Genomic DNA, 19,052 nt, shown 5'->3' with positions numbered 1-19,052 from the left:
CTGTAGATAATATTCTTCATGAGATTTCATTCATAGAGTCCATCTTAATTTGAACACGGGGTCTGTTCAGCTTTAACTAGTTTCTAGATATTTATTTCATGGCTGCAGTTCTGACAGTTCTAAACAAGTACAGATGCAGCCATTCAAAATGCGTGGGCGATACCGCATTATTTTGTGGTGTGCTTTACGCAGTCTACCGCGAGTTACCGTAAATTCTCCTGTAATACCACAAGCAAAATAATAGTATCTGGAATTTCCGCAAGGTGGAGCTAATAAAGCTCAACCTCTCATGTTTGAGCTGTCGCCATCAAAGTCTTTAACGAAGATATTACTAATAGGATTAATAATGAATGACCTTGGACAAGCTGTAAACTCAAAGTATTGCCCTGGTCAACATTCTTTTTTTCATTGACCGTCTTTGTAAAAGTAACACCACAGCATTTCACAATCACGCACTTGTATCCAATCATGCAAAGTACAGTAATTTTTGAGAATCGATTCACCATGCCTCTCACATGCTCATAAAAGAGATTGATTTAGGAACATAAACATGTTAACGTATGCAAACTGTACTGTATATAGTATGTACATGTATATTTAATGTCTTAACTGTGCCTGTTTAAGTATTGAATATTTATATGGAATTTTACCACTGAAGGGAAATCTTAGTACCTGAGCATAAAAAGAATAGGAGCATAACGTGTGTGAAGGCCATAAACGATATTAATTTTGGAACTTAAACATACAGTATATGGCTGGTCTCAGTACTTTAAAGAAAACATACACACCAGTATTCCATTTCTCCCTAAACATTTTAAGCATCGAAGTCTTTAACTAACGTGATACCGGAGTCAATAAGCATACTTTTAGAATTTGATTAAAAGGGAATATAATATGGAATCGCGTATCTAAATAAATTAATAACGATATAATTATATTCATGTACCGCAACACAAGAATAATACACGCTGTACATTGTCTGTTGATAATGTTTCTGTTGTGCTTTTTCAGCACTCTGCATGTGACCTTGCCAGTGGCGCTGTGGGTTAGGTTCCTGACTCCCATGTCACACAGTCTGTGATTGAATCCCACTGGAGCCATGAATTCCCTTTAACAAACATTTCTTTGAAAAAATGAAACGTTTCCCTGAGTCAGAGATTAAATAAAACCTCACTCGCACCAAACAAATTTATATTTCTAAAAATCACAACATGATTGAATTTAAGTCATTTTAATAACAATGAATAGTCACCTAGGCGTTACAATATAAACATTTATATTGATTTAAATCGCATTTTGATTTAAATCGCAAACACGGGTTTAAATATATGTGTTTTTTGATTCACAATCAGACAAATGCAACATAAATTGATATCTTTGTCTTCTAAGTATCTTAATAAACTTTCAGCATAGCTTTCTCCCCGTTTAGATTTATTTTTCTTGTGATCTTGGGATCAAACGTGGAAAGATTAGATTGTAATCGTTTTTATTTTTTAAATATATTTTAGAAAAGTGTAATCTATACTAAAAAGCTGTACACCACCAGCTATAAAGATATATATTGTAATACTTTCGAGTTCGGATAGGACGGACACGAGAACTCAGACTTGCGGAGTTAAAGCAAGTTAAAGCCTTGATTTTATATATCACCTTTAAAAGTGGAATCTCAAAGCAAAGTAAATACCCAACACTGATTTTACCCATCTGTCATGCTAATAAAGCACCTTGAATTGAATTGAATTGAGAGAGGGGGGGGGAGGGCGAACGAGAGAGCCAGGACAGACAGGCAAATAAGATACACTCCACAGACATTCACAACAGTGACATATCATAAAACGTTTGCACATATAGTTAAGTTATTACTTGGTTTTCAAAGTGCAATGAAATACAATATTGTTGCTGTTTTTATCCTGTAAGGCGTTTTTAGAAGCCACCGATATAGGTGGCTATATAAAAGGCGATATATAAAAGCGCTGATTCTTATGGAATGTGTTCCGCTGGGGATTCAAAAATTGTTTTAATCGCGTATCTAAGGAAGTAGCAGTATAACCTTGTTCATGCACAAACAGTGGCATGTAACATTATTAATTTGGGTGTCTCCTCTTGCCAGAAAGCTCTAAATTGCATTTTGAGTGCGGTTTTTGGCTTTTTTTAAATTGCAACCCATAAATAAAGCTGATACTGTTTAGACTTTGAATTATTTTAAACTGTATTACAGCAGCACAATGCACAATGCAACATAAATTGCAAAAATGCACTTGGAATCTGTCCAAGCCCTAATCTGTCAGGCATTTTCTTTTACAGTAACGGACACAAAAACTCCCTTGCTTTTAACAGAGCGTTTCATAATTTCCAACTACAAAAATGATTTAAACTGCGACACTTATCATTCAACCAGAGCTCGAAATATCACAAGGATCCTCTAGAGCACAGCAAAGACTGTATTAAAAGTATACTAGTGACAAACTAGTATACTTTAGATCTTTTTTTCTGAACCAGGGAAAATCTGATCATGTTTCTCTATAACAATAATAAAAAACATTATTTTACATATCACCTTTATGTGATATCACCTTAAGGACAGCGCATACAAGGGTTAATTGCACAATGGACCACGCAAAGAAATTTAAAATAGTCTTCTTTAGGTGTGAGGGCAGGAGTGGATCGCGGGAGGCATAATCAGCAAATTAGGAAAACAAAGAACAGGACAGGTGAGACGTTTATCCAGAGAGCGAGTGATCAGAAAAAGGAACAGCTGTTACGCCCAGGTTTTACGCTCTCTCTCTCTGCTGAATGAATAAAAGCATTTTATTAAAAACGCGTTTGCGTTTGTCTGGGTATTTACTTTGTAATCTGTGGTTTACATCTACTGTATTGCATTGAGATGCCACTTTTAAAGGTGATATGTTAAATAAAGTTTTTTATTATTGTTTCCTGGTTCAGAAAAAAGACGATTAAAATCTGTAATCTTTCCACTTGTATGTCATCGGAAAATACAAGAAGTTTCTGCTTTGTGTAAGGATGGTATCAAAATGTAATCTAAGTGGTGAGAAAGCTGTGCTCCTCAAAGCGCTTTACAGGATAAAAACAATAACAACAATAGTGTTAGCCTGGGCAAACAATTTTTTTTATAGAAATACAAAATGAGATATAGTGATGTGTTCCGGCTAAGACAATAACGAGTACAACCCCCCTCTCTGCGGGAGTGCTGGCTGTGACGAATTAAACCTGTTTCACAGGTATTTTCGAAGTAGAAGGGGGCGAGATTTCCAGCGAAAGACACCTCCCCCCTCCAAAACCAAGGAAGTACAGTACTTACTAGTTAAGAAAGCTAGGCTCCTCAATGGAATCGCTTTAAGATGCTAATGCGTTGGTCTAACAGTCTGGGCGTGGCAAGCTTCTAATGTCAACTCGACTTGATTGGAAGACAATGAACATATTCTAGCCCTAAATGAATTAATAGCAAACATGGTTTACATAAAAGACATTTTTCCAAGAAAGTTGATAATAATACGATCTATAGTTGAAATCTGAGCCTAAATAAAAGAAAAAGCATTTTCAGAGAGCAATTACGCTGTGTTTAATTGCTTCTTTTAATTGTGGCAAGCTTCTAATGTCAACTCGACTCGATTGGAAGACAATGAACATATTGTAGCCCTAAATGAATTAATAGCAAACATGGTTTACATAAAAGACATTTTTCCAAGAAAGTTTATAATAATACGATCTGTAGTTGAAATCTGAGCCTATATAAAAAGAAAAAGCATTTTCAGAGAGCAATTACGCTGTGTTTATGTAGAAAAAGTGATTAGGTTTATGAGTAATCTAATTACTTATTCATTTAAAACGCTATATAAAATAAAGTTTATTATTAATTTGCTGCACAGAGCTGTGAACATTATTATGGATAAGACAAAGATAACGATCCTGATCAGTTTAGAAATCTGTGTATGCTGTAAGGTTTTTACTTCTTATAGTTTTAAAATACACGTTTCGAATAGACAGGAATCATCTTCCTGGTACAGTATGTATAGCAAACCAGCACGTCTTTTTTTCTCCAATCAGAGGGGTTAGACGCTCGGTTAAAAGCAAAGGAGATTGTCTGTTATAGTGGACATAAAAACAGGAGTTCGCTGGCATTATATCCTAGAAGACACAGACCGGCACCAGACCGGGAGAATACCCGCAGCGTAAAGGATAATGCCTGATGAACTTGGGATTGGACAGTTTCCAAGTGCTTGTACAATCGATGGAAATGTTTAAATAAATGTGCAAAAGAAATAAACAAAATAATCATTTATTTCTTTATCATATTGGATTGCTAATGTCTTCTTCTTTGCTAGTTAGTGGTTGTGTTTCTGCGTTGGGTAGCAACGGGTGACTGTTCTCAGGCGGAAGATGTAAACAGCTTAATTTTCGTGTTAAATAATTTTTTAAAATTAAAATTCATTCTATACAGCAATCGCATATTTGGGTACCGTTTCATAAAACTTTCATGCTTAAAATGTTTAGGGAGAAATGGAAGACTGGTGTGTATTTTTTCTTTAAACTACCAAGACCCGCCATACACAGTACAGTTTACGTACATACAGTAATGTTCCTAAATTAATATCGTTTATGACCTTCAGATGTGTTATGCTCCTCTTCTTTTTATGCTCAGCTACTAAAATTTCCCTTTAGTGGTAAAATTCCATATAAATATTCAAAACTAAGCGGATTAAAATGTGCACAGTAAAGACATTAAATGATTACATCTTTTCACTACCAACCAATGCACCACGAGTGCCCCTGTCAGTCATTTTGGCCAGCCAATCACTTACCACGGTGCCCCGCGGTGGCTTGTGGGTAGATTACCGTACCGCGCATTTTGAATGGCTGCATCTGTATCTTTCTGCCTCTGAAGGCCGTTCATCTGGTGTTTGTCCCTGAAGGAAAATGACTACTAATGAGGATTTTTTTCTTCCAGAATCTTTCCCCAATTTATTTTTCATACCAAAAAATGTTTACCATATGCCAGATTTTCTTCACAATTCTACCAACAGTATGTGCTTCCAGATTTATCATATTTGGCTTGTGATTGGTGTTTCTTCCAATATTGAATATTAATATTTTACTCATATTCTCTCCATGAATGTGAATTGGTGGATTCATGCAGATTTGAATGGTTTTAGATTCTTCAATTTCTTTGAAAGTGCCAACCTCATTTTCTCACCTGCGTCTTACTCTTGTATTCCTCCTGTATTTTCTGGTATTTTATATACATCTGAAAGGATGTACAGTAACTGTGGAAACAAGTTTGGTATGCAAAATTGACCAATTTGTTAATCTCTCATTTTAGAGTCTCATTTACTTCTTCTCACCTTTGAATTTCCCCAGTGTTTTCTCCTCTCTCTCTGTGCTTTAACCTTGCCTGTTTGACCACATCTTGGACTGATTCCTATGCTTTGAACCCTGCATGTTAAACGACTCTCCTTCAGACTCTCCCTGGTGCTTAAATCAGTTCCTCTCAGCTCAACCCTTGGCTTTTCGATCACGTCTCTTGTTTCACTTTCTCCTGCCAGCCCTGCTTGCTTCCAGCAGAACAAAGCAAAACTTTATGAAAATAAATTCTGCAATTTAAATACAGTAATCTCAAGAATTTGTATTGTGAAAAAAATCAAGAAAGAAATAGTCATTTTGAGGGGTTTATAGAAATAGTGTAGCAGAGCTAGTTTGGACACGGTGACGTCATCGCCCTCCCTGTGCGTTGCAGGGACCTCAGCCACCTGGGCTGAGAGAGGTCTCCTTTAGCTCATGTGGATGGTTCACTGTTGTGTTATGCTGGAGATCCGTGTTCGTGCCCCAGGTGTTGCGGGATGAACCGGTGGGGTAGAGCGGGGGGGGACACTAACCTTTGTGGAACCACGACGGTCACAATAGCATGGGACCCTGACTTTAAACCACATAAAATAGATGTTTTAGTTCTGGTCATTGAGAGGCATAAGGAAGGTCTGGAACAAGACAGAAATCCTGGAAGTACCTTCATTCTTGCTGTCTTCATCCTTCTCAAGAATTAGACAGGCAGCAGTTTCCATCTATTGAAGTCTTGCTTGAGCTGCTTTTCTACAACCTCTTAATTAAATTTTAATGTGTTTTCTAGGTTTCTGGGTATTGCAGTTGCTCAACATTTTATCTTATCCCAATCCTACTGTAAATTAAATTTATTTTAGACCTCCAGGGATATAGATTTCCCAATAACATTGCTTCAGAATGAATCCCTATTCTGAAAAGTTGCTGTAGTCTGTGATTAGATCTGTGAGAACAGGAAAAGATGTTGAATTTCTGCTGTATATACTAACACCATCTTTATAAAGAGCCTGATTGTGTGTTCTACTGCTATATCACCTCCCTCTGTATCGTTCTGTAGACGTACGCTCTGAGAGAATAAATCAGTGGTACAAGAATCTCCTTGTTTTGTTCCCTGTATGAATTAAAGGTGTCTGACAGAATACCATCAACCTGTTCCTGTGCATTTGGTTGCTTTTACATTGCATGTAGCCAAACAATAAAACCATTATGAAAATCCTACAAGTTTCAAATACAAAAGGCTGTAGTACCCTGTCAAATGCCTTATATGGACCCAGAATGTATTCATTTCAGTTTTCATTATTTGTGTTTAAGGATACAGTTTAGTTTACCATGATAAGACTACCAGCCAAATAGTCATTTTCCACCTGGAATGCTGTCCTCTAAAATATTTTATAAAGCCTCTAGAATTCAAAAAGTGATTATGTCGTAGAAGTATACAGTCTATAATAGAAGCCTGCGCTGGGTCAGCAAGGAGCTTTACATCCCGGGCTGTCCTAATCCTACTATCCGGGACTCTGAGTACACTGATGACATCATGGTCATGGCTGGGATGTCAGGCACTGTGAGAAACCCTAGAGGACTCTCAACTGTTGTCATCAACTGCTCATGGCCCGGCCTTGTGTCCTGCAGAATTGAGCGCAGGAGACCTCAAACTCACCCTGGTCCTCTTTCTACTTATCACCTGTGGGGTTGACCTGTCCCCACTGCCTCCTTTCCTCCTCAGTCTGCTAGAGGAGTGGTGCTGTCTGTGTGTGTAGAGAGCAGGAGACACCCAGTCTGTCCTGGACTCCACTGTTTCTAATTCAGGGTCATGAGTGAGCCAGAGCCTGTCCTAGCAAGCAATGGCCCAACACAGGGGCCTGTACTGGTTGTCAGTCCATCAGGGGTTTGACAGAGGAAACAAATGAGAACACAGAGAGAACATACAAACTTCACACAAATATCTCCCCAGGTCCGGAACTGAACCAGGGCCCTGGCACTGCGATACAGCCATGTTAACCACTGTGTCCCCCTGTGTCTCCCCTCTTAAACAACCCATCAGCCACAATACTAGAATGGAAACAGAACTGGGCCACTTCTTATTCTTCACTAGCAGACTGGTCTGAGCCATTGTCCCCCAGTTACAACACCTGCTAGACATGGACCCAGGCTGCTGGCGCTGTGTGGACTGGATGTGAGCTACTTTGGGACTGTATTCCCTGCAGTGTACAGGCAGATATTCATGTCAGATTCTGTGTGCACTACATCTCGGGGAATGCTGTTAATATAGGGTCATCTTCCTGATATGCTCCCTGTTTTCCCTGGCCTGCTGGGAACTGAAATAGTCTCATACTTTAGAGGAATGATCTCTGGCCACAGCTGAGGGGAAAGCTCTGTACAGGCTCTGCACCTTTCTCAGCTGTTGTCTCTCCCTGACACTCCCTGGAAACGTGTGGGGATACTGCCTTCCTGGGAAAGCCTGTACAGATTTCTCTCTGTGACACAGCGGAGAACAATTAATGCCCTACCGCTGGTCACCACTAAGGGGCCAATATACCATCAATTACAGCCCTCTTACTTTCAGCCCGGACAGCGGAGCGTAATTTTTTTTTTCATCTGAACCACTGACGTATCTAATTGAGAGCCCTGCATTAAAAGTTCAAGTGGCTGATTAAATTGTTCGTCATAGAACCGTGTCGAAAGCTTAATAGGCAGAGGCTCACAACTTTCCTCTCTCTAACTTGAATTTTTGTTCTTATCTCGACAGACCTTTATCAATCATTCCTAAAATATTTAAACCAATATTTCACCCACGTATTAATTCAACACAGGCACTTTGTCTTCTTCGGAGATATCAGTTAGCCGGTGGACCCCACACTCCAAACACCCCGCATTGTCCAAAGCTGACAACTCACAGTGGGGAGTCTTGTGCGCTACCATTGTTGTCAAGTAGTTTGTGTCTGTTTTAGATCCAGCAGAGTCTGTCTGTCCCTTCTGTAATCCTGTGTGAATTTATGTAAACAGTTTTAATATGGATTTTTTGTTGTTTTAGTACAGTACAGTATGTGAATATAATGTTAATGTAAACATGTTCAGGTGAAATGCAAGTTACATTGTAGTTCAACCAGGATAAATAAACATGTATTGTGCTCATTGAATTGGAGGGGCTCCAAGGCTATGTGACCCAAGAGAAAAAAAAAGAGAGTGAGTATCTCGCCAGCACTGTGGAGAGATCCGGACTATACGGAGTGGCTAGTGAGCTCAGAGGTGTGAGTTTAAATGTAATGAACAAGTGGAGGAAAAGAGGAGAGATTATCGGGAAAAGAGAGAAACAGAAGGGACTGGATTGGGATTGATAAAACGTCCGGAGAGGTTGAACATCATGCAAGGCATCCACTTTCATTCTCAAAACATTCGGGATCTGCGGAGCGCAGTGAAGAGGCAGCAAGTTTCTCAATCATCAGAGGCTGCGAGTAAACCTGATGATTTACAGCTGAGAGCAGTGCACACAGGATACACATTATTCTCGCTTGATTTATTGTAGTGAGGACTCAATCTATTTTCCTTTAGACAAGCGTACCAATGATTTTTTTTCTTTTGGTTTAAGAGACTCAGTGACTACCTTAAATTTAAATTTAAATTACAGAAAGTAAGGAGGTTATTTGTTGGTTGTAATTAGCTGCACGGTAAAGTGAAAAACTGGGCACACAAACCTTGTGAAGTCAACTTGTGATCACTGTTAGAATTACAGTTGAAATTCCTGAAAAGCCTAATATCTTCACAGATTGATTAATGGCTGTTTCAGGAGGAGCCACTGCCAAATTAAAAGTTTTTTTTTTTTGCAATTGACTGAAGTGGGCCACAACATCGGTCAAATTAAGAACTTAGGTCATCCCTTATCGTATATACTGTATGAATTTAATGTTATACTTCTGATTATAGTTACACTTCCTTGCAGCGAAACAGGTTCACTTTCACTGCTACAATACCTGCTCCCTGACTCCCATGATGAGTCTCTTCTCTAACCTTAGTCTGGCCTTTAGCAGCCCTGCTGTTGTGTTCAGGGTGAGTTATGTCAATGAGAAGACAATTGTACCCAGTGCACTTTCTGTTGGGCCAGACCCAACTCCTCTTCTACAAGAGCAGGATAAACACAGTCTCAGGTGGAGGGTCTGTGGAGTGTTTGAGGGGTTGGTGAAGATCAGAATCTCTCTTGAATTCCTCTAGTAGGCTGGGCAAACATTTAAAGTGAAAATTCTTCCACGAGGAGGGTACCTTTAAAGCGGAGATGGCTCCAAATATTTTTGGTGCTCCCTCTCTTTAAAGCCCTGGCCAAATACGAAGCCAGTACATACAGTTAAAATTCAAACTGAACTAAGAACTACACATCCCATTTAAAATGGTGGCTCTTGTGATCTTTGAGTTTAGTCAATGAAACAGAGAGAAAAATCAGTCACATGACTTTGGGCCTGAGTTTGGGAAGCTTAACCTATCAGCAACAAAGTGAAATTTACACGAAATGGTACCTCAAACTGTCAGTTACATGACTCTGTATGTCACTTAAGCCACTCCTATTTGGATTTGTAGTTATGGAGGCAGGAAGACGACCCACCTTCCCTCTGGCTGCCTGACTTGTTGCCATCTTTTACCATTCTGTGTCTGAATCGCAGTGGGTGAGAGAGAGTAAGGAGAAACAGACAGAAAAAAAAGTGAATCCCAGTTACAATACAAATACATATTTGTGGTAAAGGGGGGTAAAACATCAGTATTTACTGTTAGAAATTAGATAGGATTTACAGTTTAAATTTGAGCCTAAATATAAAGTTAAAATCTCAACATACAGAGTAATGTTGGAAATACACAATTTTTCTGGAGCAGAAATACAGATGCAGCCATTCAAAACAAGAAGGCGATACCGCATTATTTTGCAGTGCGCTTGACGCGGTATACCCCAAGTTACGGTATTAATACCATATATTCTCGCATAGATCCACATGATACCGCATGATAACGCAGGTAAAATAATACTATCTGGAATTTCCGCAAGGTGGAGCTCATAAAGGTCAACCTCTCATGTTTGAGCTGTCGCCGTCAAAGTCTTTACCGAAGATATTACTAATAGTATTTATAATGAATGACCTTGGACAAGCTGTAAACTCAAAGTATTGACCTGGTCCACATTCTTTTTTTCCATTGACCATCTTTGTAAAAGTAACACCACAGCATTTTGTTGATCCAATCACACATTTATTTCCAATCATGCAAAGTACAGTTGTCACAGTCTTCTCCTTGCAGAGTTTAGAGGTGTAGATAGAAGATTACAATAACGATGGCACAGCCACAATTGCAAAGATGTGCAATGGTGTTTATTATGAGAAACTATGTTCCCAAAGTCCACACCCAAAAAAAAACAAAGTGAAAATCACAAACTAACCAAAAAAACAACATCACAAAGCTATAATATGAAATAGATACATTAATTACTGTACAAAAAAAACCACTAGATTGTTGCAGGCACCTCCAATTCTACCCCACAATCCACCTTCTCCTAACTCTCCCCTCCTAACTTGAAGAGCTCCTTTTCTAGGTTAAACTCCTCCCACTAGAATATTCCACTATAAAGCACAAAAAACAATTTGACAAAATAATCATCAGAATTCTGATATACACATTTCTACATTAAATATACAACTAAACAATGAACATATTATTACCAAAAATACAATATCATTCTCCATTTCGTACATAACTGTTATTTTAGAAAATACTACCCCCTTTTAACGGTACCTTCATACAAATCAATCCACGCATGTGCAATCCTGAAACAGGCACTACTAAGCCAGCCCCTGTTGCCATGTCAAAATTGGGGTCCTGCGGGTTTGCGGGAGAAACCATTATACCGGTGAGAAATCCAAATAGCTTATTTATTTGAGAGGCGTGAGTTGATTACCAATTGAGTTCATTTCACTTCTAAAACAAGTGTTTGGTTTGAGTTAATGATTAATTTTGATAATACGGGATCAAGCTTACTTTACTCTGTGTGTGCACCCACAGAGCAAGCAAAGCTATCCCTAATTCCAGACTAGTTTGTTTTTGTAGGAAACCAGTGTTATCGCCTTTGTTTTGATAGTGGAATGTTTGCACACGTGTGTGTATGTGTTCATGTGGCTACCTCTCGAGTGCCAGGTGATCTGGAAACGGAGTCTCCAGTCACAACAGTAATTTTTGAGAATCTCCGATTCACCATGCCTTTCACATGCTCATAAAAGATATTGATTTAGGAACATAAACATATTACTGTATGCAAAACTGTACTGTATACAGTATGTATATGTATATTTAATGTCTTTACTGTGCCTGTTTAAGTATTGAATATTTATATGGAATTTTACCACTGAAGGGAAATCTTAGTAGCTGAGCATAAAAAGAATAGGAGCATAACGCGTGTGAAGGCCATAAACAATATTCATTTTGGAACATAAACATACAGTATTACACTATATGGCTGATCTCAGTACTTTAAAGAAAAAATACAGTCCAGTATTCCGTTTCTCCCTAAACGTTTTAAGCATGAAGTCTTTAACTAGCATGTGAAATAACGTGTATAAAAAGTGGTAGTTTTAAGGTTTTCTGTGAATACGCTCAATACGGGAGTCAACAAGCATACTTTAAGAATTTGATTAATAGGGAATATAATATGGAATCACGTACCTAAAGAAATTAATAACGATATAATTATATACACAAGAATAGTATATGCTGTACAATGTCAGTTGATACTGTTTGTGTAGGGCTGTTTCACCACTTCTCATGTGACCTTGCGGGTGGTACTGTGACTTTTATTTTAACAAACATTTCTTTGAAAAAATAGAATAGCAATATTATGGACAATTAATTGATCTGTCAAAGCGCAATGAAACCTATTACTTGATTCTTATGGACTTTTTTACGCCTGGTCCTGTTTTAAAAAAAAAACATGCAATCGCGTATCTAAATAAATAACAGTATACTGTAACTATGTTCATGCACAAACACAAACCATAAATAAAGCTGATACTGTTTAGACTTTTAATTATTTTAAACTGTATTACAGCAGCACAATGCACAATGCAACGTAAAAGCTACCTTGATCTTTTGCAGCTGTTTCACTGTTTTAAACGAATAAGAAATTAGATTGCTCATAAATCTAATCACTTATTCTACATAAACACAGCGTAATTGCTCTCTGAAAATGCTCTTTTTCTTGTTCGTTTTGGAGACCTTGATCGAAACTGATTTGAGATGTCAGAACGGATTATTTTGTGTATTTCTGTGTGCGCATTTCCTACATTGCTTCGTTTGTCGAGATTTTAACTTTATAATTAGGCTCAGAATTTCAACTTTAACACACTACACTAATTCGTACACTAATTATTAGCAGTAAATACTGGTGTTTTGCTCCCTCTTACCACAAAAATATATATGTATTGTAGCTGGAATGAACTTTTTTTCGTACGTGTCTCTACCTACTGCGACTCGAACACGGAATGGTTAAAGATGGCGACAAGTCAGGCACCCAGAGGTGGGGGGTGCGTCTTTCCGCCTCCATAACTAAAATGCCAAATAGGAGGGCGCAGCACGGTTTTCATCACTCTCTGCGGGAGTGCTGGCTGTGGCGAATTAAACCGGCTTCACAAGTATTTTCAAAGTAGAAGGCAGCGAGTCTTCCAGCGATTGCAGATCAGATCAGATTCCCTTCTCCCCACAGAAAGACAGACTAATGTTTTCACTGCTTATTAGTCGCGATTGACCGCGCGGCGAGCAGCTCCAATTTCAGGTGTCAGCGATAAATACTGTATATTTAGCTGAAAAGCTGTACAACACAATAATTTTGTTACCCTAGGAGGTTTCGCGAAAAAGCTACAGGCGTGCCAATTGCAATCGTTTTTATTTTTGAACACATTTTAGCAAAGTCATGTACCATAAAAGTATGGTAATTAAAAACCATTAATACTTTCGCTTGGGTTTAAAGATGTTTTCTCTTTTGGCTAGACTTGACTATTTAGCCATGAGATATATAATAGATTGTCATTAAACAACCCTGTGTTTATTAATCTTCCTTGTTATGCACAGTGGGAATGATAATATAATGAGAATTAATTTAATCACAGAGTGCTCACAAGCTGATTCTCTCCAGACACAGCTGTATGAGCTCCACCAGTCAGGACAGGAGGCTCTACTGTACACAGAGAGGGGCGGGAGGGGAGAACAAGCTGCCCAGCCGTGTGGTTGAGCTGATACCCTGGATTCTCTCCAGACACAGCTGTATGAGCTCCAGCAGCCAGGACAGGAGGCTCTACTGTACACAGAGAGGGGCGGGAGGGAGGAACAAGCCGATACCCTGGCGTTTGTCTCCAGACACAGCTGGATGAGCTTCACCAGTCAGGACAGGCAAATAAGATACACTCTACAGACATTCACAACAGCGACATATCATAAAACATTTGCACATATTGTTAAATTATTATTTGTTTTTTAGGAAGTTAAAAAACACTTGAATTGCTTATCCAGTCTCTCTAAATAAAATTATTTTTCAAGCAATGTAACTAACATAGGGCAATGTGTTTTTTTAAATTAACATTGACAGCCACATCTTAAATCTTGTTAGACGGGTTGGGGGGCACTCGGGAATGTGAGTTATGCGAGTTAAATTATGAATGAATAAAAACATTTTATTAAAAACACATTTGCATTTGTTTGGGAGCTATATTATGTATTTTTCATATATAAGATATAATGATGTGTTCCTGCTTACACATTGCACGACTTTAAAAGCTATAAAAACAGGTTTCGATTTGTGGCTTTTTCACACTATCTGGGGAGCCTTGTTTTGTCAAAGAACCAGAGATCATCTCGCTTTCAAAGGACAGCACAGACTTTCAAAAGTCCACAAATGTATTAGCAAGGGTTAATTGCACTATGGACCGCACATAGAAATGTAAAAAAGTCTTCTTTAGGTGTGAGGGCAGGAGTGGATCGCAGCAGGCATACACAGCAAATAACAAGGAAACAAAGAACAGGGCAGGTGAGATGAGTATCCAAACAGTGAGTGATCAGAAAAAGGAAACAATTGTTACGCCTGGCTTTTCGACGCAATTTTTTTTTTAACTAGCTAATGTTATGGAGGCGGAAAGACACCCCCCCCACCTCTGGGTGCCTGACTTGTCGCCATCTTTAACCATTCCATGTTCAAGTCGCAGTAGGTAAAGACACGTTTTCAACCATGTCATTTTGTAAAAAGGGGAGATATGTGGACAAGCCAAAGCCCAAACATCCACTGAAGGTTCACGTCTGGGGGGGTATATCTAGAAGAGGCCCGGACCACTTCTTATTTTCAAAGGAATTATGGATCAGGAATTCTTCGAGGAAGTCGTGGTCAAACAGCATGCCACCCCATATATCAGGGAGCACTTTGGATCAAGGCAACGATCCGAAACACACAGCAGCAAGGGCGAGGCTTATAGCAGAAGGAGTGAACTGGGTGAAAACTCCAGCCGAATCCCCAGATTTAAATCCGATAGAGATGGTTTGGCATTCGCTGAAAGACTATGTTCAGAAAACTGCTAAACCCAGCACAAAGCAAGAACTGATCAAGTGGGTAGCTGCGTCAGCATGCGTAGGCTGCAAAGGAACAAGTAATAGGTTTATTCCATGCTGAAAAAAAGAAGAAAGAGAACACAACGTTTCGGCCGTGGAGCCTTCTTCAGGTGTCACACCTGAAGAAGGCTCCACAAAGTATGATAATTAAAAACCATTAGTACTTTTGCTGGACAGAGAGGTGAACATTATTTAACGCAGAAGACAAAGGTAGCGATTTACGTTGCATTTTGCATTGTGCTGCTGTAATACAGTTTAAAATAATTAAAAGTCTAAACAGTATCAGCTTTATTTATGGGTTGTAATTTTAAAAAAGTCAAAAACCGCACTCAAAATGCAATTTAGAGCTTTCTGGCAAGAGGAGACACCCAAACTAATAATGTAACATGCTACTGTTTGTGCATGAACATATTTATACTGTTATTTCTTTAGATATGCGATTGCATAGTTTTTTTTTAAATCCCTGGTGGGACCGGGCGTCCATGGGAATCAAGTAATAGGTTTCATTACGCTTTGACAGATCGTCTTTAAATCAAGCCTCCATTTCTCTATAAAATCTAAAAGATTGCACAGCCTAAGGGGGGGGGGGGGGGTCTTAAAAACGTCGTGTTTACAATTTACAACTATTCATTGTTATTAAAGAATGACTTAAATTCAAACATGTTGCGATATTTAGAAATAGAAAAAGTCAATTAATTGTCCATAACATTGCTATTTTTTTTTTAAAGAAATGTTTGTTAAAAGAAAAGTCGTGGCTCCTGCTGGAGAACACCCAACCTGTGGTTTATAAGTCAGGCACCTAGACCACAGTACCACCCGTAAGGTCACATGAGGAGTGGTGAAACAGCCCTACACAAACAGTATCATCAGACATTGTACTGTTTTAGTACATTAATATAATTATATCGTTATTAATTTCTTTAGATACGCGATTCCATATTATATTCCCTATTAATCAAATTCTTAAAGTATGCTTGATGGCTCCAGTATCGAGCGTATTCACAGAAAAGCTTAAAACTACCACTTTTTATACACATGTTATTTAAAGACTTCGATGCTTAAAATGTTTAGGGAGAAATTGAATAATGGTGTGTATTTTTTCTTTAAAGTACTGAGACCAGCCATATACTGTAATACTGTATGTTTATTTTCCAAAATTAATATTGTTTATGGCCATCACACGCGTTATGCTCCTATTCTTTTTATGCTCAGCTACTAAGATGTCCCTTCAGTGGTAAAATTCCATATAAATATTCAATACTTAAACGGGCACAGTAAAGACATTTAAATCTTTCTACAACCAACCAACGCACCACGAGTGCCCCTGTCGGTCAACCAATCACGTACCGCGGTATAACGCATGATGGCGTAGCCAATTACCAGCGGTACGTGTCTGTGCCGCGCACTTTGAATGGCTGCATCTGTACCAATAGAAAATAAATGGGTTTTGACGTCATCAATCAGTATCGATCAAGGTCTCCAAAACAAACAAGAAACAAGACGCTGGTGCATTTTGGATCATTGTCCTGCTGCAGAACCCAAGTGCGCTTTAGCTTGAGGTCACGAACAGATGGCCGGACATTCTCCTTCAGGATTTTTTGGTAGACAGCAGAATTCATGGCTCCATTTACCACAGCAAGTCTTCCAGGTCCTGAAGCAGCAAAACAGCCCCAGACCATCACACTACCACCACCATATTTTACTGTTGGTATGATGTTCCTTTTCTGAAATGCTGTGTTACTTTTACGCCAGATGTAATGGGACACACACCTTCCAAAAAGTTCAACTTTTGTCTCGTCAGTCCACAGAGTATTTTCCCAAAAGTCTTGGGGATCATCAAGATGTTTTCTGGCAAAACTGAGACGAGCCTTTATGTTCTTTTTGCTCAGCAGTGGTTTTAGTCTTGGAACTCTGCCATGCAGGCCATTTTTGCCCAGTCTCTTTCTTATGGTGGAGTCATGAACACTGACCTTAACTGAGGCAAGTGAAGCCTGCAGTTCTTTGGATGTTGTTGTGGGTTTTTTTGTGACCTCTTGGATGAGTCGTCGCTGCGCTCTTGGGGTAATTTTGGTCGGCCGGCCACTCCTGGGAAGGTTCACCACTCTTACATGTTTTCGCCATTTGTGGATAATGGCTCTCACTATGGTTCACTGGAGTCCCAAAGCTTTAGAAATGGCTTTATTACCTTTTCCAGACTGATAAATCTCAATTACTCTGTTTCTCATTTGTTCCTGAATTTCTTTGGATTGCAGCATGATGTCTAGCTTTTGAGGATCTTTTGGTCTACTTCACTTTGTCAGGCAGGTCCTATTTAAGTGATTTCTTGATTGAGAACAGTTGTGGCAGTAATCAGGCCTGGGTGTGGCTAGAGAAATTGAACTCAGCTTTCCAAAGATGTGATAAACCACAGTTGATTTATGTTTTAACAGGGGGGACAATCACTTTTTCACACAGGCCCATGTAGGTTTGGATTTTTTTCCCCTTAATAATAAAAACCATTCATTTAAAAACTGCATTTTGTGTTTACTTGTGTTATCTTTGTCTAATATTTCAATTTGTTTGATGATCTGAAACATTTCAGTGTGACAAACATGCAAAAAAATAAGAAATCGGGAAGGGGGCAAACACTTTTTCACACCACTGTATGAGAAAGACAAGCAGTTAGAAGTGCTACCGAAGTTAGAAAATGAAGCAGATACAGACACTAAAAAACAGCCTTTCTAAAAAGAAAGGTTTTGAGGTTAGATTGAAATGCACTCAGGGTGGGTGACTCTGATATCACTGGGGATACAAATCCAGAGCCCTGGGGTGCAGCTAGAGAAGGCCCTGTCACCCACAGAATGTAGATGTTCTTGAGGTCAGCTAGAAGACCAGAGTCAGAGGGACAAAGGTTGCAAGGTGGGGAGTAGACAGGTAATAAGCCAGACAGGTACTGAATGAGGATGAGGATTTTGATGTTGACTCGAAACCTGATAGGAAGCCAGTGCAAGGACTCGAAGACAGGCGTAATGCAATTGCTTGCTTGCGACCTGATCAGGATTCTCGCAGTCAAATTCTAAACATATTGGAGATTGCTCAGTGTGGATTTAATTACCCCAGTGAGCAGGATGTGCAGTAATCAATTCTAGAAAAAGAAGCCCTTTTGGTTTCTCTAGTTCCATTAAAAGAAACTAAATCGGTGTGATGTTCCACAATGCAGCTTTTTTAATGCTATACATGGCCGGTATTTAAATATGATGTTTGTGATTTAAACAAATTAATACAAGCAGTTTTTGAGGATTTAGGTTAGGCTGACTTATTGCAGGGCGCAAAGCATTGGGAGTTATGTTCAGGCTAGTAACAGCGTGTCTGAAGAGCTCTTGCAAAAAAACCAACATATTGTATGCAAAATAACAGCATACAGGTATATTAGAAATGAATGCAAGGTATATGGATATTCAAGGTTTGGCTAGAATAAGAGATGCCAGACACTGAAGGAGAAGGATGGAAAGGTTGAAAAAGAAGCAAGGGAGGATGTACAAACAATCTACTAGCGGTAGAATTAAGAAAGTAAGAGGAGCTTGAAACAGTGAGAAAGAAAGAAATGGACAACAGAGAAGCTGGAGTGTTGACCTGAAACTTCCTGTAGGAACAGTATAGTTAAAATGAAGAATGAAGAGGAGTTAGGACAGGGATGAAAATGACAATGGGATTTTCACTTTCTCAAAGTAGTAGAAAATGATTAATCTAGAATAACTGAAAGTGTTATCTGTAGGCTGCAAAAAATGGCAGGTACAGTAAAATTAGACAAAGATAGTTTGCTACCATGTAGTAGATGAACAGACACAGGTTAAAAGTAAGTTCTCATGGAGCATGTTAAGACTAGGGATGTACAGGTAGGTAGGAAAAAGGTAATTTGGGGAAAGTTGAGGAATACACTGATAACCAGGACACTTCCTTAGAGGGTTAGGCATACTTTTGACAAATGCACAGGAGATGTTACAGACTGCAGAAGAAGATGATAAAGTTAACAGACTCACTGAATATCAACTGTTGAATGTTTACATAGATTCTGAAATTAGGATTGTATTTTAGATTTTGTGAAATTG

The 19,052-nt window shown here is 38.8% G+C and overlaps 1 protein-coding gene across 1 annotated transcript in view; it reads left to right on the top strand.

Annotated features, from left to right (window-relative positions):
• Window positions 1–19,052, top strand: part of LOC148646821 (NLR family CARD domain-containing protein 3-like) — a 231,538-nt gene that overhangs the window by 138,353 nt on the left and 74,133 nt on the right. The gene's annotated exons all lie outside the window — the stretch shown is intronic.

Source organism: Lepisosteus platostomus, chromosome 16 (genome assembly GCF_059453375.1).
Source record: "Lepisosteus platostomus isolate fLepPlt1 chromosome 16, fLepPlt1.hap1, whole genome shotgun sequence".
Lineage (NCBI taxonomy): Eukaryota > Metazoa > Chordata > Actinopteri > Semionotiformes > Lepisosteidae > Lepisosteus > Lepisosteus platostomus.
This window is presented reverse-complemented; position numbering and strand designations above follow the sequence as displayed.